This window comes from Choloepus didactylus, chromosome 2 (genome assembly GCF_015220235.1).
Source record: "Choloepus didactylus isolate mChoDid1 chromosome 2, mChoDid1.pri, whole genome shotgun sequence".
NCBI classification, from domain to species: domain Eukaryota; kingdom Metazoa; phylum Chordata; class Mammalia; order Pilosa; family Megalonychidae; genus Choloepus; species Choloepus didactylus.
This window is the reverse complement of record NC_051308.1, coordinates 149,987,560-150,009,183: the sequence shown is the minus strand read 5'-3', so window position 1 is coordinate 150,009,183 and position 21,624 is coordinate 149,987,560. Positions and strand designations below refer to the sequence as shown.

Here is a 21,624-nt window from a genome sequence, read left to right as displayed (position 1 = left end):
TCAACACAATTCCAATCAGGATTCCAACAACCTACTTTGTAGACTTGGAAAAGCTAGTTATCAAATTTATTTGGAAGGGAAAGGGGACTTGAATTGCCAAACACATCCTAAAAAAGAAGAATGAAGTGGGAGGACTTACATTTCTGACTTTAAAGCCTACTATAAAGACACAATGGTCAAAACAGCATAGTGCTGGCACAAAGATAGACATATTGATCAATGGAATTGAATTGAGTGTTCAGAAATAGACCCCCAGATCTATGGTTGACTGATTTTTATAAGGCCCCTAAATCCACTGAACTGGGACAGAATAGTCTGTTCAACAAATGGGGCTGGGAGAACTGGATATCCACATCCAAAAGAATGAAAGAAGACCCCTACCTCACACCCTACACAAAAATTAACTTAGGAAGCCTGAGTTGCTGAAGAAGTCACCAGCTACCCCGTGCTCCAGTGTGACTTTTGGACCATCTGCTGCTATGTATACTTGAAGTTCTTGAAATGCAAACTTAGGGAGATTTTGTCATCTAAATGCTTGACTGGATTAAGTGCTTAATTAGGATGGTTTTCAACAAGTTGGAGTGAGCATGTAATCAGTACTTTGGTCTAGGAAGCCATATGGTTCATTTCAAAGTATTGTAAGGAAAATTGGTTCTAATTTGTCTCTGATTCAGTGTCCAAGAGTTCAGTTCCAGCTTACCAGCCATACAACAGAATAGAGTCTAACCACCAAGGAGAGGATGCAGTGGCATCTTTTGCTGATATTGGATGGGTAGCCAAAGAAGATGGAGAGTGTTCAACAAATTAAGGACAGAAGTCAGGTGAAGACAACCCCTTCAGAAAGAACTTCCTTTCTTTGAGAAGCCCCCAAGCAGGCAGATTTCCTTACCAAACCTGTCTTAAGAAGAGTCTCAACTGAGGACAACAACACTGGTGAATGAGGAAGCACTACAGAAGATCAGTGCTCTTGAAAATGAACTCACCACACTCAGAGCTCAGACTGCCAAAAATTGTGACCCTGCAAGAGCAGCAGAATCTCATTGCAGGTGACTTAGATTCTACTACATCTGTTATCACAGCACTACCCTCCATCCCACCACCTCCACCACCAACTGCCCTCCCTGCAACAGAGCTCTACCAAAATACATCTGCTATTGATCTGATTAAAAAGCAAAGAGTGAAAAAAGCTAATTGCTGAAAAGACGAGTCCAAAGAAACCTGACATGCCAAATATGGGTAGAAATCCTTAAAGATAGGAACAGTGTAAAACCTCAGTCCATTAAAAGGTCAGAGCAAGATGTAAAGCCCAAACTAGTGGACCCTACTGACCCCGCTGCCCTCATTGCAGGAGCTCTGAAAAAGAAAGTTGTTCATCGGTTCAAAGCAATAGCCAAAGTGAAGTTGAAAAGTAATTCCAAAATCAGAATCAGAGACCAAATCAGGAATGGTATTGTTTGGGCCACACAGGTTGAAGTCTATAGGAAAAATGAAGTCTTTAATTGAAAATGGTTCAACTTCCTAAATAGACAATGAGTTGAAAAAGATTATCCTGGTTTAGCTGTTGGTTTATTAGAGCTGTTTGACTAGTAGAAATCAACACTTCTTACTAAATATCTGTCTATTCTATTCATGGGCCTCCTTTTAAAACTAGTTAGAGGATTAAACAATAATGAAAGAACAAGTTAATGATTTTTGTTTTATTACCTGATGGTCTATGCTGGACATATCCAGTATTCTGACATGTTTTTAATGAATAGCTTGTATGTTCAGGTTTCCACTATTGAAAACAATTGTATAGATTTGAAAGCTTAGAATGAACATTTGTGGATGCCACTGAGTTTTTAATTCCTAAACACTAAATTACATGTACAAATGTTTTATATGCCTATAAAACATTTTATATAAAAAGTTAATAAAGATGGCAGTGAAGGTACTGTTGTTCTCATTCATTTTCAATGATAATTTACTACACCAGGATGGAACAGCTGGTATGACATCAGTTGATGCAGTGAAATGTTTGAGGTTGGAATCTTTTTGCCTTGAACAGAACTTCCATCTTCCATCTCCCACATTATCTCACTTAATACTCAAAATAACATCCATCCTTTACAGTGGGCTATCTTGTCTACATTTTACCAGGGAGGAAACAGAAGGTCAGACAAATTAAGGTCACACGGGTAGCAAGTGGCCGAGCCAGGACTCCCATCCTGGGCTGACTGGTCCCCAAATCCTCATTCCTTTCAAATCAGTCCTAGAGAGCTGCCTTGGGTAAAGACACTAGTCTCCTACTGCCAACTCTTTAGCTTGCCCTGAAACTTAGCAGGAAGAGTTTTATCAGATTAACAACCCACCTCTTCCCCTAGCAGAGATCAGGGCCCTGAGGAAACAGGACTGGGCCAGCAAGGTGTCCCTGTGGGAGCAGGGACATAGAGACACCCCAGGCCTGGAGCAAGGAAGCCATCGTGTGCTTTTCCCCTCCCCCAAGGAGAGACTGGAATATGTCCTCTGACAATCAGTGTCAACATGAGGTAATGGGAAGAACACATGATTTGGAGCTACACAGATGTGGATTTGAGTCCTGGTGGGCTGTCTGACCTTAGACAAGCTGCTTCATTCACCTCTCCAAGCCTCAGTTCCTTCAGCTGAAGAATGGTTTAGCGCCACCTCTATTGGGAGGGTTTGGTGTTCTGGACATTAAATGAGATGGCAGTCCCCACTGGCATCCAGCAGTGCTCTCAAGCAAGAGTTCTCCTTCCCTCTCACAACTGGAGGGTGCAGCCATTCTGGGTCCCACTTGTCAGATGAGCAAATTGAGGTGCCAAGAGGTAGAGTAGCCCCCAGCTAGGAGTAGAGCACTGTCTCTTCACAAACTGAGGCTCTTCCACTGCTTTTTTTGCTGGCTCCTCAAAGAGCTCCAACTGGGCAAAAGCAGGTTGTTCTCCCCAAAACTAGTGATTTTGCCTTGATTCTGTAGCTGTCTGGGTCCCCTTCATTTTCTCCCTGTTCCCCTTCCCCAAATTCTAATCTTGCTGGTCTCTTTTGCACACAAATCAGGCGGATCATCATAAAAAGAGTAGAGAGGGCCACCGGCAGAAAGGGAGGTAAATACAATTCTCTCTGCAAGCAAGACAAGCCCTATTTGGGTTGGTACAAAATTCATGACTCAACTGAGGCCTTTTATGAGGGCCAGATGCTGAGCACGTCTAAATTGCTGCTTCTTCAGTGTGTATTGGTGGCAGGGAAGAGAACAACCAACATCCATATGTATTTATACATTTACCAGGAAATGTGTTTATATTGTTTTCCAATCAAGATTTACCACAAGCCAGGAGTTCCACACCTAACAACTAGACCAAACCCAGCCCAGTGTCAACAGAGACAAGTCCATATCAAACATAAAAGATTTTAAATCAAAAAGGATGTTAGAAGAGCATGATTCCACAATACGGCAAATGTGGCAAAATGTTAAAAGTTGGTGGATCTGGGTATCTGCATGGGAGGTATGTTGGAGTTCTCTGCATGGATTTTGTATTGTTTTGACAACTGTCATAATTCTTTCAAAATAAAACATTTCTTTAAAAAAAAAAAAAAGAATGCATGATTTCTCGCATTGCTGAGTAACCAGGGTGTCTCTAGCAGCTGACAGGGTGAGTAATGATTGTTTCTGAGCTTATGCTCATCCTAGGAGATATAGGAGCAAGGTGAGGGAGGCTTCCAAGGAAGAAAAGGATCTTTCTCTGGCCTATAACTACTCTATCTTTAGGCCTTCGGAAATCCTTAGTGTGGTCTTTGACTATCCAGGGCCCACCCCCGGGTTGGCCCACAAGCCAGCAGCCCTGCACTAACTCCTGAGTCACTCTGGGGCCAAAGCCAGGGTCTTCCTCAAGGTAGCTGGACCCCAGAGATATGTGTGGACTCCCACACCCAGATATCACAAGTATAGTCTGTAATCACTGTCCAAAACGTAAGCCTGCTCATTTGTTCCTTCTTGCACCCTCACCCCCACACTGTTCTGTTCCTCTTCCCTGACCCAAACACCAGCTGTACTTCTTCTCTGCAAAGTCCATACCCACTGGACCCCTCAGTCCATGGCCAATCAATCCTACTCAGCCTTCACTTCCACACAGAAGGCTCCCTCCTCTCCCTGCTCCTGACACCTGGTCATCCCCTGACCTCGTGCATCTCCTGCGGCCATCTTCAGTCATGGCTCTTAGTCTCCCACACCGTGTACCTGCATCATCAGAGAAGGCCAGAAGGTGAGGTCAGTGTCCACTCCAGACCACCACTTTCTTCCCCAGTATTATTTCCTTGCTCCTTTGGGCTCACACCATCTGGCTATACCAGCTTCTCTGCATTCCTCTAACCCCCCTCCTACTCCTGCCACCTTCCTGGGGGTGTTGAGTGTGCAGGGGGAAGACCCACTCCTGCCATGCCTTGCATTTCTTATATTGAGTGACCCTGACCACCTTTCTACTTCCATCATCCAGTGTCATAGCCACACTTTTCATCTCATCACTGTCAAATATGCCACTCTGAAAGAGCCTCCTGGCCCTCTAGGTGTTGCACCTATTTTTCATCCCTTTGAGGTCACCAGTCCCTTCATTCCTCCTCTTTTTCCCAGTCCGTCACCCCCCAAATAGGCCTCTCTCCTTTCCAACCCAGCTTAAACCATTCTCTTATCCCACATTCTCTATGCCTGGCATCCCTATTCTGCTGCCCCCCAAACCTTCGCATCACGTGCCATTCACCTTCTCCTTCTCTCTGCGCTGGCATCTGAGAGCTATGAAAGAAAACCACACGCCCACCTCCCCTCAAATATGCCAGCACCAGAGACTGCTGCTATTATCACCATCTTGGAATCTTGATTTTTCTTTTAGTTAAGTGAGTGGCTGCCTGGAATAAAAATATTTCCCAGTATCCCTTAGAGCTAGACATGGCCACACAACTCAGTTATTGCCAATAGGATGTGAGTAAAATTATTGTGTCACAGCTTCTGAGAATTTTCTTCAAGATATACCTGGGATATATCCTTTGTCTCTTATTCCCCTTCCTCCACCCTTCTGCTTGAAACATGGACCTGATGTCTAGAGCTCATCTTTGACCATGAGGATGAGGGCCGCTCTGAAGGGTGGCAGGATGGAGAGCTAGAAGCAGCCTGGGTCCCTGAGGACTGTGGAACAACTTCACCAGCCTGGATGGCCTACAACAGACTTATTTTATGTGAAAGAGAAATAAATGTCATTCTGTTTAATCTACTGTTGTTTTTTTTTTAATTTCTGTTACAGCTGTTCACAGTGGAACTGAATCCTGACAGTGCCCCTGCACACACAGTCAGTTCTTCCGCTTGTCCTTAGTCTACTCACTTTCCTGACACCCTCCTGGGTGCTACAGACCCCCACACACTCAACTCCCATTCCTTTCCCCATCTCACAAGGGTCCTAACATCCTTTAGTAAGGTGTCTGGATACAAGACAAAAAATAATCCATATATTTTTGTGTGTGTGGTAATGAAGTGTCAGGGGTTGATTTTAGTGATGAATGCACAACTATGCAACGGTACTGTGAACAATCGAATGTACAATTGTTTTGTATGACTGCGTGGTATGTGAATATATCTCAATAAAATGAATTAAAAAAAATAATCCATAACTTTTCTCTATTCTGTTGGCAAACACTAGGACAGGAAAAGGAGAAAGCATCATGTTTTAACAACTAAAATTATTTCATACTTAGAGATCTATTTAATATGAAAGACACAGGATCTAAATGAAGAAAATATACTAGAAGATATAAAACAAGACCTGGATAAATGGAAAGATATGCCATGTTCTTGAATAAGAACCTTTAAAATGTCAGTTTATCTCAACAGAGTTTTTAATGGAATTTTATTAAATTATCTTAAAATTCATATGAAGAATAAATGTTTGAAAATAGCTAAGAAAATTATAAAAAGAAGAACAGTAAAGGGATCTTGCCTTACCTCAAACACAAATAGAGAAATAGATCATTAAAACAAACTAGAAAATCCACAAACACCAGTATTTACGAAAAGTTAACATATGGTGCATGTGGAAATTCAATTTGGTGGGAAGAGAACAGATTATTTAATAAATGGTACCAGCACAACTGGTTATCTATATATGGGAAAGTAAAAAATGTACTCTAATCTTACACCTTACACAAAAATTAATCCCAAATGGATTTTAAAGAAAAAGTAAACAACTTAAAAAGAATACTGCAAGAAACTCTTGGAAACCATACGTACAAACTGAGAATAGGGGAGACCTTCCTTGCTAAGACTGGAAACTCAGAGACTACAAAAGAAATGAAAGACATATTTGACTATATAAATGTTTACAATTTTGGTACCATAAACAAATTCCATAGAGAAGTAAAATATCTGGAAAAATATTTGTGAAACAGATAACAAAAAATTAATTTTTACCAAAAAGTAGGTAAGTGTAGTCCAAATCATACATAAAAATGACCCCCAAACCTTGCTTATGTCTACAAAGATTATGTTAGGGCTCTCCAAGGGGTCCTCCATAAATAGCACCCTTCTTCCTTACCCAGGGTTCTGGAAAAGTTGCGAGTAAACAAAGAATAAATATAGAAAGCAAAATATCCTGTTTTTTAATGGTAGAGGCTAAGTTCCCTAGTCTATATTCCCACCAAACTATCTTAAGCCCCTCTTCTATCAAATTCTAGGTTAACCATGGCCAGGGTTTTTACCATCCTTCCTCATTCAGTCTGGTAGAAAAGAACATGACTCTTCTGGTCACTCTCAAAACACCCAGGTTTTCCTTATTTCCTTGGTTCTGAGTATAGTCCCATCCCTGAACTGATCACTGTGACAGGTGGGATGGGATATGCTGATTAACTTCAGCAATCAGACTGGATGGATAGAGAGGGGCAACTGAGGGGGCCAGTAGCACTAACCAGAAGGTTAACTAGAGGGGAGGAGTGAATTTCCCCCAATCAGGAGTCCAAGGACTACCTGCGAGAGAAAAGGGAAAATGGAAGTGGAAGCTAACCAGCAAATCTTCCCAACCAAGCAAAAGTATGAGGACCACAGCCTTGGGGAGCCAGGTTTCAGCTAAGCTGAGATCTAGAGGATGGAAAGAAGATAGCAGAGGAACAGAGTGGTGGAAGGCATTCCAGGCAGAGGGAACAGCCAGTGCAAAGCTCTGGAGAGAAGAGGTAGCATGATGCATGCAGGAACTGCTAGTATTTCAGGATGACTGGAGCATGGAGTGAGAAGAGAACTGACAAGAGAGGATGCTGAACAGGTAGACAGAGAGCAAACAAGGATTGTGAGCTCTTTGATGACGGGATGGAATTTATAACACACCTGGGATTGAGTTCAAATCACAACTCTGTCCTTCAGTGGTTTGGGCAAACTCTCTGCATTACAGATTTTTCATTGTCTATCTATTTAATCTATAAAATTCAGCTATTAATAGCTCTCTCTCTCTCTCTCTCTCTCTCTCTCTCTCTCTCTCTCTCTCTCTCTTTCTCTCTCTCTCCCTCTCTCCCTCTCTTCCTCTCTCCCTCTCTCTCTCTGAGTTGCTGGAGGCTTAAATGACAAAGAGTATGAATGGCCTTTATAGATGGTCTGGATAAATGGTAGCTGTTATTACTACTATCAGGTCTTCTCTTGACACTGGCATCTTCTGCCCTCAAAGATCAAACGAGATGTAGGCAGTATCAGTAAATATTTGTGGCTTGAGGGACTACTGACCCCTGTGAGTTGGCCCCACCCCCACGTGCAGCTCCTCACTCCAGCAACCCCTTTGCCTCCCATTGTGCCCTCCCCAATCTTGAGGTGCCCACAACTGCCAAGAAGTACCCAAACCACCAGTATCAAAGGGCTGAGGCCCCAGACATGGCCTCCAGAGATGACTCTGCCCCATAAGTAAGCTCTGACTGGCAGTTCTGAAATGACGGCAACCAGGGCTTATCTTGGCCGGGGAGGGGAGGGGAAGAGCCGAAGGAGGGTCATAGCTGCCTGGGGGAGATTTGGGGAAACCTGGGCTGGACCTTTGTTGGCCTCCTCCGGAAGCCTGAGAGTCAGCCAGCTTCCTCTGGCATAAAGTCTAGGGCCTGAGCACCCCTTTCAGGGCATGTGGAAGGGAAAAGGAAAGGAAAAGTGAACAGGGTCTGAAGATCTGGAGGCTGGTTCTGTCACAATCTTCCCAGAGGCTTTAGGTACCTCTGTTCAGAAGCCTTTGGAAACAGACCTTTCCCAGGTGCCGCTGAGTGTTCTGGAAAAATAGGTGTTGACCATACCATAGCCTACCCTGATCACCAATATGCAAAGTGATTAAGAACTTGGATTTTGCACTGACGGAACTGGGTTTGAACCTTGACTCTGCCTCTCTTGGTGTGACATTAGGCAAGATACTTTACATCCTAATCCTTGATTTTCTCATCAAGGATTACAACTCAACAACAAAAAGACAAGTAACTCAATATAAAAATGGGCAAGGAAAGAATTTGAATAGACATTTCTCTAAAGAAGATACACAAATGGCCAATAAGCACATGAAAAGATGCTCAACATCATTGGTCATCAGAGAAATGCAAATCAAAGCCACAATGAGATACCACACTTCACACCCACTAGGATGGCTATTATTAAAACACACACACACACACATAAAATTCAAGTGTTGGCAAAGATGCAAAGAAATGAAACTTTTATAAATTTTTGGTGGGACTGTAAAATGGGGGAGCCACTGTGGAAATAATTTGGCACTTGCTCAGAAAGTTGAAAATAGAATTACCATTTGAACCAACAATCCCACTTCTTGGTATACTCAAAATAATTGAAAGCAGGGACTCAAACAGATATTTATACACCAATATTCATAGTAGTAGTACTCACAACAACCAAAAGGTGGAAGCAACCCAACTATCCTTCAATAGATGAATAGATAAACTAAAATGTGCTATATACACACAATTGAATATTATTCAGCTGTAAAGATGAATGAAATTCTGATACATGCAACAAACATGAATGGACCTTGAAGACCTTGTGATGAGTGAAATAAGGCAGACACAAAAGCACAGATATTGCATGATCTCACTTATATGAAATACCTAGAATATGCAAATTCATAGAGATAGATAGGAGATTACAAGTTACCAGGAACTGAGGGGTATGGGGAAGGGGATGCTATTGCCTAATTGATGCAGAGTTTCTGTTTGAAGTGAGAAAAATTGGGGTAATGGATGGTGGTGATGGTAGCACAACACTGTGAATGTAATTAACACCAGTGAATTGTCCCCTTGAAAGTGGTTAAATGGGAAAATTTTGCACTGTATATATATGTTACTACAATAAAAAGCTTTTTTAAAAATCACTTTTTTGGAAATTAAAAAAAAATTAATTTTGGCTGTGTTGTCTGAAGCAGGGATGCCAGTTATAAGGCTGGTGCAGGTGAGTGATGAAGGAGTCCTAAACCAGAGAAGTGGCCATGGGGGTGGAAAAAGGAAGTCAAGGCTTTCCAGGTTGTACAGCTGTACGGATGGTGGTAGCACTACTGACACAGAGGCCACAGGGAAAACATATCTGGATTAGGAGGGGTGGAGAAGTGGAGACACAGCCAGAGCAGTATTGTCCGTGTGGCAGCTGAGGTTCCTATGGGATAGCCCAGTGGAGCTGTCAAACTGGTAATTGATTATATGGTTGTGAAGTCTAGAAGAGAGTCCAAGTGGAGATGCGAACTTCAGAAAAAATAGAATATAACTCATTAAAACCCTGAGGATGGATGAGATCACTCAGGAAGAGTAGAGCAAGGGAGAAAAAGAGAGGTCCAGGATGGGACAGCAGCAGTTACAATCAGATGAAAGTGACAGAATAGGAGCAGCCAGAGGAGTAGGAAGAAAACCAAGAGGTTATAGTGCCTTGGAAGAAAAACTGCTTAGAGGAGGGTGTAGACAACAGTGTCAACTACTGAGTGATCAAGGAAGATGAAGAATCAAAAGTGACCTTACATGCCCATCTCGACCTCCGAGCTTCCTGGGAGGTGTCGCTCAGAATCATCCCAGGTTGGAAAGGTACCAGAGCCTCTGTTCTGCTTATGGCTGTGTCTGCGCTGACTTTTGCTCTTTACTTTCTCATCTCAAATCTGTATGACCCAAACCTCACCAGTACAGTCTCTCAGCCTAGCCTTGTACATTCTGAGTTCTGGAAAGTCTCCTCAAATGGAAAGGGCTGCAAACCACTGGCTCAAACATTCATCACACCTGGGCATTCTGAGAAGGAACCCAGTCCTTCCTTAACTCTGTTTGACCCTGAGAAAGCCATAGTTCCCTTTGGGTCTCAGTGTTCCCAGCAGTAACTAAGAGGGTAAGAGGGGATTATCTTTAAGTGCTTCTTCCAACCTTCATATTGGATGATCCAATAATCTACTTTCCCAGCATGAAATAACACACTAGAATATCCTACTGCCAATTCTTTAGCTTGCCCTACAACTTAGCAGGACAAGACTCCTGACAAGACAGACTCCTGCTATAACTTTTTCTGAGCAGGGGGCACTTAAAAATCTGGCTCCGTGATGGAAAAGCTTGCTCAGCAATCTGTGTGCTCTTAGCCATGGGCAAGAAGCACAAGGCCTGCCTGAAGCACTCCATGGCCCTGTATTCAGCTGCAAGACCTACAGTCACCTAGAATTCAAACACGATGTAGAAAGGATAGCACACTGAAAGGATGTTTGACTTCAGAGAAAGCCCTGCCCTTGAAGCCCTTCTTTGCTGCCACCGTATAATGAGAGACAGCAGAAACTTGGTAGTTAAGCCCAGCTTCAAATCCCTAATTATTAACTATGTGGCCTCAGGCAAGTTACCTAGCCTGTCTGTGTATTGCTTTTCTCTACTGTAAAATAGGGACAATAATGGTACCTTCTTCATAAGATTGTTGTGATGATTCAAAGCCACAAAGCACTTAGAACAGTACCTGGCACATAAGAAACATTACACACAATTATTAGATAAAATAATGATAACGAATAGTAAGAGAGGTAATAAATACATACACACACACATATGCTGGTTCACTCTGTGTCTCTGCTTTGTCTTCTGCGGTACCCACTTCATCTCCCACAAGCAACCCTCAGACAGCTCCAGATACTTCTATGTCAGTAGCAAAATGGCTGAACAATTCTGGACCTCAAATATTTATACTACAGCATCCAGGAGAAGAGAAAAACACCTCTTCTTATAGCTGCCACAGGACAGAAAGGAAGATTTCTTTCCAAAATGTGTTTTCTTCTCATTTGCTGTAATAGGTAACGTGACCATCTTTTAACTAATCGGTTGCTGCAAGGAGATTAGGCAAGTAAGGCTTGAGAAGACTTGCGATTAGGATGTCACTACTGGCCTCTAACCAAGTGGCTTCACAGTGGAAGGGCTGGGATTGCTTGGAATTTAATGAATAGGAGTTAAAATTGAGGTGATACAGTAGGCTACTCTTTCAAAATGTTTAATACTTTACATGCATCCAAACACTTGAAATGCACACACAGGAAATCCTCTTCCAGAAATCTTTACTAAAGAAATAATCAAGAATATGTACAAAGATTCATTTACAAAGATTTTACTGTAATATTATTAATTATAGCAAATAATTGGAAATAACCTTATCATTATGGTTTTAGATGGCTAAATAAATTACAATGCATCCATAAGCTGGAAAATTTTTAAAACAACAATTAAAACTCATGTTGTAGAAGAATACTTACCGGCACAGAAAAGTGTCAGGTTACAAAATAGAACATCAAGAATGCTCTCAATGTTGAAAGAAATGAATATTATATATGCATAGAAATAAGATTGGAAGGATAGAATACAAAATGTTAATATTGGTGATTACCTCTAGAAGTGTGATTATGGATGTTTAAAATAAATGTTAAATTATCTGTACTTTCCAATTTTTCTACTACAAATATACATTACTTTTGTAATGAAGAAAAAATTAAGAACCTGACAGTAATAGAAGGAGAAAAGGATTAGCTTCAGGGAAAGTATGTTGGGGGTTCTGTAGGTTGAGAAAAAATTGAGCTTGTTTGTGGGTAAAGGGAAAGAAGGGAGAGATTGAAGCTATGAGAAAGAGATGAATTGAAGGAATCAGGCTTGAGAGAGAAGTGGGGGCCTGGGGATGAAGGCCCCTGGGGACACAGGCTGAGGGTGACGGAGGGCCTGGAGGTTGGGGAAAGGGACCTGATCAAGGATGCAGGATCACCTGCCACTTAGTGTGTTGTGAGCAGGGAGAAGATTAAGGGGATGGAGGAGAGTGTAAAAGGTTTACAACAGCTGCTGTGGGGAATTAGGAAGCCAATTAGCAATAGGTGAAGGGATTGCAGAGGGGCTCTGAGGGAGGGCCCAGCTGCTACTGAGGAGCAGGACTTGATCCCATTGTCAGTTAATTTATTAGCTGCAGCCAAAGAATTGTGTGGCCTGGATACATCCAATGAAGGTCCAAATAATCTGCAGAAAATGTACCTTTTGCATGGTTTTTTGAAACCTACAACTGCTCTAATAGAAAATAAACACCTACATACAGACCAAAATACACATTCAGCTATTTCCAGGGCTGTTGATGTTTTGGAAAGGAAGAAGTAAAAATATCTGTATTCACAGATGACATGACTAAGAAACTATTAGAACTAATAAATGAGTTCAGTAAGGTTGCAGGATACAGAATCAATATGCAATTGTATTTCTAAACACTTGCAATGAACAATCCAAAAATGAAATTAAGAAAACTCCATTTACAATAGCATCAAAAAGAAAATACTTAGGAATAAATTTAACAACAGAAGTACAAAACATACACAATACACCACTTTCAATAAGTGGTGTATTTCCATGTAGGAAATGGAAATGGAAAATCAAAAAGGAAATAGAGCACTTGAACAACACTATTAACCAATTAGACCTAATGGATATATACATAAAGCTTTACCCCAAAACAGCAGAATACACCTTCTTCTTCTCAAGTGCACATGGAACATTTTCCAGGATAGGCCATATGTTAGGCCACAAATCAAATCTTAAAATTTCAAAATACTGAAATCATACAATATATCTTCTCAGACCACAATGGAATAAAGTTAGAAATCAATAACATAAAGAAAACTGGACAATTTACAAATATGTGGAAATTAAACAACACACTATTAAATGACCAATGGGTCAAAGAAGAAACAACACGGAAAATTAGGAAATATATTAAGACGAATGAAAACAAAAATACAATATACCAAAACTTACAGGACACAGTGAAGGCTGTGCTCAGAGTGAAATTTATAGCTATGAACACCTATAATAAAAAGAAATAAAGACCTCAAATCAATAACTTGACTTCACATCTCTAGGAACCATAAAAAAGAAAACCAAATTAAACCTAAGGTAGTAGAAGGAAGGAAATAATTAATATTAGAGCAGAGATAAATAAAATAGAGAATAGAAAAACAAAAGAGAGAAACAACAAACTTTTTCTTGAAGATCAATAAAATCACCAAACCTTTAGCCAGGCTGACAAAGGAAAAGAGAGAGAGGATGTAAATAACTAAAGTCAGGAATGAAAGTGGGGACATTACCAGTGACCTTATTAAAATAAAAAGGATTATGAGGGTACTATAAATAATTATATGCCAACAAATTAGAAAACCTAGATAAAATAGACAAATTCCTAGAAATATACAAAATACCTAATAAGATACAAGAAGAAACAGATATCTCAACAGACCTAAAACAAGTAAAGAGATTGAATCAATAATTAAAACCCTCCCGAAAAAGAAAAGCCCAGGACTGGATGGTGTCACTGCTGAATTCTAATAAATATTTAAAGAAGATTTAACGCCAATCCTTCTCAAACTCTTCCCCCAAAATAGAAGAGGAATGATTACTTCATAACTCAAGTTGTGATGCCAACATTACTCTGATATCAAAGCTAGATAAAGACATCACAAGAAAAAAATTACAGACCAATATTCCTTGATGCATATAGATGCAAAAGTCCTCAACAAAATAGAAGCAAACCAAACTCAACAGTATATTAAAAGAATTACACACCATGACCACATGGGATTATCCCAGGAATGCAAAGATAGTTCAACATAAGAAAATCAGTCACTGTAACACATCACATGAATAGAATGAAGGAAAACCACATGATTATCTCAACTGATACAAAAAAAGTCATTTGACAAAATCCAGCATCCTTTCAAAAAACTATGAATAGAAGGGAAATTTCACAGCATGATGAAGGACACTTATGAAAAACACAGCAAATATCATATTCAATTGTGAAAGATGGAACACTGTCCTCCCAAGATCAGGAACAAGGATGCCCACTGTCTCCACTGTTATTCAACATTGTACTGGAAATTCTAGCCAGAGCAATAAGGCAAGAAAATGAAATGAAAGGCATCCAAATTAGGAAGAAAAAAGTAAATTATCCTTGTGATGGTTAGGTTCATGTGTCAGCTTGGCCAGATGATGGTGCCCAGTTGTCTGGTCAAGCAAGCACCAGCCTAACTTACTGCAAGGACATTTGTGGATGGTTAATAAACCAGAAGGCTCACTTATTAAATCATCAGTCAATTGACTGCATCTGTGACTGATTACATAAAGGAAGGGAGTGTCTTCTGCAATGAGAGAATTCAATCAGCTGGATTTAATCCAATCAGTTGAAAACTTTTAAGGGAAAAGAGAGAGAACATTCATTTCTTCTTCAGCCATCCAGCCTCACCTGGATAATTCATTGAAGACCCTCATTAGAGTGCCAGCTAGCAGCCTACCCTATGGAATTTGGACTCTTGCATCCTGCCCTACAGAATTTGGACTTCTGCATCTCCACAGTTCTGTGAGACATTTCTACAAATCTCATTTTTACAGGTATCTCCTGTTTGTTCTGTTTTCCCAGACAACCCTGACTAATACATCCCTATTCACAAAATGATGTGAAAATTCCGTAGAATCTACAAGAAATCTACTGGAACTAATAAACAAATTCAGCAAAGTTGCAGGACACGAGATAAACATGCAGAAGTCAGTCGGATTTCTATATACAGCAATGAATAATTTGAAAAGGAAATCAAGAAAACAATTCCATTTACATAATCATCTAAAAGAATAAACACCTAGGAATAAATTCAGCCAAGGATGTGAAAGTCTTGTTCAGTGAAAACTACAAAACATTTCTAAAGAAATTAAAGAAGACCTAAATAAATGGAAAGATATCCTATGTTCATGAATTGGAAGATAATGTTGTTAAGAGGCCAATACTGCCTAACATGGTCTACAAATTTAGTATGCTCCCTATCAAAATTCCAGCAGCATGTTTTTTGCAGAAGTGGAAAAGCTGATACTTAAATTCATATGGAATTGCAAAAGGGCCCCAAACAGCCAAAACATTCTTGAAAAATGAAAGCAAAGTTGGACTCACACATTCTGATTTCAATAGTTATTACAAAGCTATAGTAATCAAAACAGTGTGGTACTGGCATAAGTATAGACATACAGACCAATGGAATAGAATTGATAGTCCAGAGATAAATCCATACATCTATGGCCAGCTGATTTTTTATAAGGGTGGCAAGACCATTCAATGGGGAAATAATATTCTCTTCAACAAATGGTTCTGAGAAAACTGAAAATCCACATACAAAAGAATGAATGTAGACCCCTATCTCTCACCATATACAAAAATTAATTCAAAATGGCACAACCTATATATAAAAGCTAATACTATAAGACTCTTACAAGAAAACATAGGGAAATACCTTCAGGACCTTGTAGTAGGCAATGGATTTTTAGATTTTACAACAAATACACAACCAACAAAAGAAAAAATAAAATGCACTTCATAAAAATAAAAAGCTTTTGCTCTTCAAAGGACATTTTCAAGAAAATGAAAAGGCAACCAACAGAATGGGAGAAAATATTTGGAAACCATAGATCTGATACAGGTATAATATCCAGAATATATAAAGAATTCTTACAACTCAGCAATAAATAGTGAAGCAACCCAATTTAAAAATGCGCAAAGGACTTGAATAGACACTTCTCCAAAGAAGATACATAAATTGACTAGTAAGAACATGAAAAGATGCTCAACATCATTAGCCATTAGAGAAATGCAAGTCAAAATTATGATGATATATTTACCCTTTCACACCCACTAGAATGGCTACTGTGTATGGAACTATACATACTTCAAGGAAACATGTTCTTAAAGTTAATCCATTACTGTGGGTTCCGAGGCCTTACATGGAAATCATGAATGTGCTGTTGGAAACTAGGAAAGACAATCCTTGTTTTAAAGTGGCAAAGAACTTGGCAAAATTGAGTTTGGATGTTGGATAGAAGGCAGAACTTGAAAGTGATGAACTTGGATATTTAGCTGAGGAGATTTCCAGTCTAAGTGCATAAAGTGCAGCATGGCTTCTCCTTGCAGCTTATAATAAAATGTGAGAGGAAAAGGATAAGCTAAGAACTGAACTTCTGGGCACAAAGAAACCAGAAATTGATGTTTTGGAAAACTCTGAGCTTCCAGAAAGTTCCCAGAGAATAGTGCTCCATGTGAGGGTTTAGCTGAACATGGAACTGGTCAGCTACTTCAGTGCAAGTCACAACTGGAAATGCAGCTTTCCAGTACAGATTTGTGGAAAGTCCTATGGTCTGATAGTTTGAACCCCTGTTTACTAAATTGAAACAAACAAGTTTCCTGTAAGATCTATATGAATGGACCCACTGCCAGCCTGGACTAAAAGAGATGGAAAATGAAAACTCACTTCAAGGGCAGAACCATGGACTCTGAGGTCTGGACAGAAGACATCTTTTCAGGACAAGAGAGGGGGCCAACTATGTGTGTGGAAAGTGTGGGTCTGCCCCAGGCTTGGAGAGGACAGGCCTTCCACCCCACTGTTCAGGAAGAGTCCTGCCACCCCATTGTTCTGAGAGGGTGGAGCCTGTGCTGCAGGGATTGCAGAGTCTGGCCACAATTCCAATGCTCAGCGAGGATAGACCCTTCACCCTAGTGTTTGGGGAGAGCATGACTGCTGTGCGTTTAGAAGGGGTGGGGCTGCTGCTCTGTCAGGTCCAGAGGATAAAACATCCTTCCATAGGTGACTCTCAGACCTTGAAATCCAATGGAGCATATGTCCTGCTGGGTTTTGGAATTGTTTGGGACCTGTGACCCCTGTTTCCTTCTAATTTCTTCCTATGAGAATGGAAATGTTTATTCTATGCTTATTATATATTGGAAGCAGATAACTTGTCCTCTAGGTTTCACAGGTCCACAGCAGAGGGGAATTGTGCCCCAGGACAGACCACACCCATGATTGATTCTGATGAGACTTTGTACTTAGCATTGTTACTGAAGTGACTTAAGGCTTTTGGGATTGTGACAGAATGTATTTTGCATATAGAAAGACTATGTCATTTGGGGGTTCAGAAGGTAGAGTGTAATGGTTTGGAACTGTGGGTACCCCCAGAAAACACATTCTTAAATGTAATCCATTCCTGCGGGTGTGAACTCATTGTAAGCAGGACCTTTAGATGAGGCTATTCAGTTAAGGTGTGACCCATTTCAATCAAAATGGGTCTTAATCCTATTATTGGAGTCTTTATCAGAGAATGAATTTCAGAGAGAGGGAAAGCCATGGAAGCAAGATGCTAAAATCAATGAAACTCAGGAAAGAGGGAGAGACCAGCAGACACCACACATGCCTTGCCATGTGACAGACGAGCCAAGGATCACTGGTAGCCAGTCTTCAGGAAGAAACCATCACTTTGATTTGAACATTTTCTAGGCCTCAAAACTATGAGTGCACAAATTTCCATTGTTTAACCTGACCCATTGCATGGTATTTGCTTTGAGCAGCCTAGAAAACTAAAACAGATACTATTTAAAAAAAAAATGAAAATTAAAAGTGTTGGAGAGGATGTGGAAAAACGGGAACACACATTCATTGTTGATAGGAATATAAAACAGTGCTGCCATTGTGGAAAACAGTTTGGTGGTTCCTCAGAAGGCCATATGACCTGGCAATACCACTCCTAGGTACATATCCTAAAGAATTGAAAGCAGAGACTTGGACAGATATTTGCACATCAATGTTCATCATAGCATTATTCACAATAGCCAAAAGGTTGAAACAACCCAAGTATCCATCAACAGATGTATGGATAAACAAAGTGTGTATATCTCTACAATAGAATATTATTCAGCAATAAAAAGTAGTGAAGTGCTGGCATGTGCAACAAAATGGATGAACCTTAAAGACATCATGTTGAGTGAAATAAGTCAGATACAAAAGGACAAATATTGTATGATTTCTCTTATATGAAATACTTAGAATAAGCAAATTCATAGAATTATGTGAAATACTTAGAATAAGCGAATTCATTTTGCTAAATGAGTGTGAGTTTTAGTTTGGAATGATGAAAATAGTCTGGAAATAGTGGTTTAAGTTACATAGTATTGTCTATGTACATAATGTCAAATAATTGTCCACTTAAAATTGTTAAAATGATTTTTGTTATGTGTATTGTGATGGTTAGGTTCATGTGTCAACTTGGCCAAGTGATGGTGTCCAGATGTCTGGTCAAGCAAGCACTGGCCTAACCATTATTGCAAGGACATTTGTGGCTGGTTAATAAACCAGAAGGCTGGTTTATTAAATCATCAGTCAATTGGCTGCAGCTGTGACTGATCAAAGGGCGTATCTTCCACAATGAGGGAATTCAGACAGCTGGATTTAATCCAATCAGTTGAAGACTTTTAAGTGAGACAGACAGAGGACCTTCACTTCTTCAGCTAACCAGAGAAGCATTTCCTGAGGAGTTCATCTAAGTTGCCAGTTCGTCCCTGAGGAGTTCATCGAACACATTCATCAAAGTTGCCAGTTCACTGCCTGAGGAGTTCATTGAACATTTTCATTGGAGTTGCCAGTTTGTTGCCTACCCTACAGAATTTGGACTCATGCATACCCACAGTTGCATGAGACACTTTCATAAAATCTTATATGTACAGATATCTCTTGTTGATTCTCTTTCCCTAGAGAACCCTAACTAATACATGTATTTACCACAATTAAAAATAAATTAATAGTTTAAAAAGAAAGGAATGAAGTACTGATACATCCTACAGCATGAATGAACCTTGAAAGCATTATGCTAACTGAGAGAAGACCACATATTATATGATTCCATTCATATGAAAATCCAGAGTAGGAAAATCTACAGAAACAAAAGTAGGTAAGTGGTTGCTTAAGACTGGGGGTGGGGGTTGGGGGGGAAGCAGGGGAGAGAGGACATGATAGCTAAAGGGTATAGGATATGGGATTTCTTTTTGAGGTGATGAAATTGTACTAAAATTAACTGTGGGGATGGTTGCACATATCTATGAATATACTAAAAAACATTCACACTTTAAATGAGTGAAGTGATACGTGAATTATATCTCAATAAAGCTGTTAAGAAAAATCACTAATATAATCGACCAAAATACATAGCCAGCTGTTTCCAGGATTACTTGTGCTTGTTCACTTCTTAGATAAGTGACTGGAAAAGTTCTTCTAATGTCCAATAGTAAACAGTTGCCTTGCTTTGGCCTTGCAGGGAGGTGAATTAAAGGTATACCTGCCTCATAAATAAATGGTATCAGACTTTCCCATCTAACCAGTATAATCATTGTAATTCACCTTGCAAGGGAAGTATCAAGAAATTCTAAGCAAGCAGAATCCTATTATAATGTAGCTTGTGCTTATGGGGGTCACTTCCTGGACAGAGGGAAAGGAACTGCCATCTGCCTGTTCTTTCTAGGCCCTTTATGTTCACTATTCTCATTTAATCCTCACAAGAGTTCTGCAAGGTTCTCTGCTACTTTCCTCAACTTACAGAGGACAGAAGAAGTTCAGAGATGTAAAATGGTGAAAATGATAGTACCTACCTCATTAGATTATTTTGAGTATTAAAAGAGAATATAAGTAAAACACTTAGCACATAGTATATTCCCCGTAAACATTAACCACAATGAAAATTAGATAATAATAATCTAGTATTTATGCTATTGTTTGACGAAACAAGATAGGCCTTCTTATGATCACCCCCATTTTACGACAAATTAAACTGGTTTAGCTGAGGGTCCAGTAAGCTCTCTATAGTCAATGTTTCAGCAAACACTTTTACCGGGCTCTGCTGGGTCCCCCATGCTTCTGCATTAGATTTCATGTTTATCATGTTTTCCGTGTTCCCAGTCAAACTGCAACCCTTTGCACATACACCAGTGGGGGTGGGGACAGCACAGAAAAGCAGCCTGAACTCCAGCCAGAATTAGTCTGACACCCAAAAAGTGCTGCACATAGAGAAAAAAATAGGAAAGAAGTTCATTTAAAGGTTCACAGTGGTTATCTTTGGGATGTGGGATCATAAGGTGACCTTGTTTTCTACTTTCTACATTTTCTGATTTTCCAAATTTTCTTCAACATACATATATGACTTTTGAAATGAGAGAACAAGTGTTTATTTTTTTTCACTGCTTTGTCTATACTGGGATGATAAGAGAGGTGATATGTCATCAAGCACCAATTTTAAAAAAGAAAAGTCAATAATTATTTTCTCCAGAGCAAATATGCAGAGTTTGTGTTAATATTACACATTAAAACAGTTAAAAGTAGTCTGAATAGCAGAGAAGCAATTTTGATATTTTGGGTCAAGAAGAGTGATTTGGAAGGGTTCTTTTTAAAGATAATAATTGTGCCAGCAATAAACTTTAAGTTACACAATACATAACTGAAGACATGGCCCAGCCTCCCAATTCCACAAACATTAGGATGAACAACCTGGATGTATCAGATCTGGGCCACGGTTCCCAGAATATCCTTCCACTTCGAGCCTAAAATGTAATGGGGTGATCTCAACTGACTGAAAGTTCCTCCTTCTGCCCCTTCCACCTTAGGGGGAACTACTGTTAATGATTTGGTGTATATGCATCCAAACATTTTTTAATACACACCATATAAAAATATTCTTTACAAATATAGAAACAAAATTTTAAATTCTACACTAGGTTGCTGATGTATTTCCATGTTAGTCCATAAACAGCTACCTTTTGTTTTATCAGCTACAGAGTAATCCAAAGCAATTTATTACTTATTTAGCCATTTTCTTATTGACGGACATTTAAATTGCCTACTATTTTTTTGCTATTATAAAATCTTAATACAATTCAATTCCTTGAATAGTTATCCTTGTAAGCTCTTGTGACTATTTCCAAAGAACAACTACCTAAAAGTGAAATTGCTGTATTATACCATACATCTTTAATTTATACTACTTAATCGCATTTTATGATCCATTGTGGCCCACCTTAAATCTTTCCTGGAACAGGTTTAGACATGTAAGAGTAGAGATTTTACTTCCAAAAGATACAAAATTGGAAGGGAGAACCTTGTAACTTTTCAGGAAGCCCACAGAACTGGAAGTGGCTCAGGTATTTTTGTTGGAGGCCAGTGCTCTCAGTTTCCCCTCTTGGGGGAGACAGGCAGGGCAGATTGAGGGATTTCATTATTTGTGGTCTTCACTCTCTTTTGAACCTCTCTTCTGGTT

At 39.8% G+C, this 21,624-nt stretch overlaps 1 pseudogene; it reads left to right on the top strand.

Annotated features, from left to right (window-relative positions):
* Positions 1-318: 318 nt before the first annotated feature.
* LOC119527034 lies at positions 319-3,122 on the top strand (annotated as a pseudogene).
* The last annotated feature ends 18,502 nt before the right edge of the window (positions 3,123-21,624 follow it).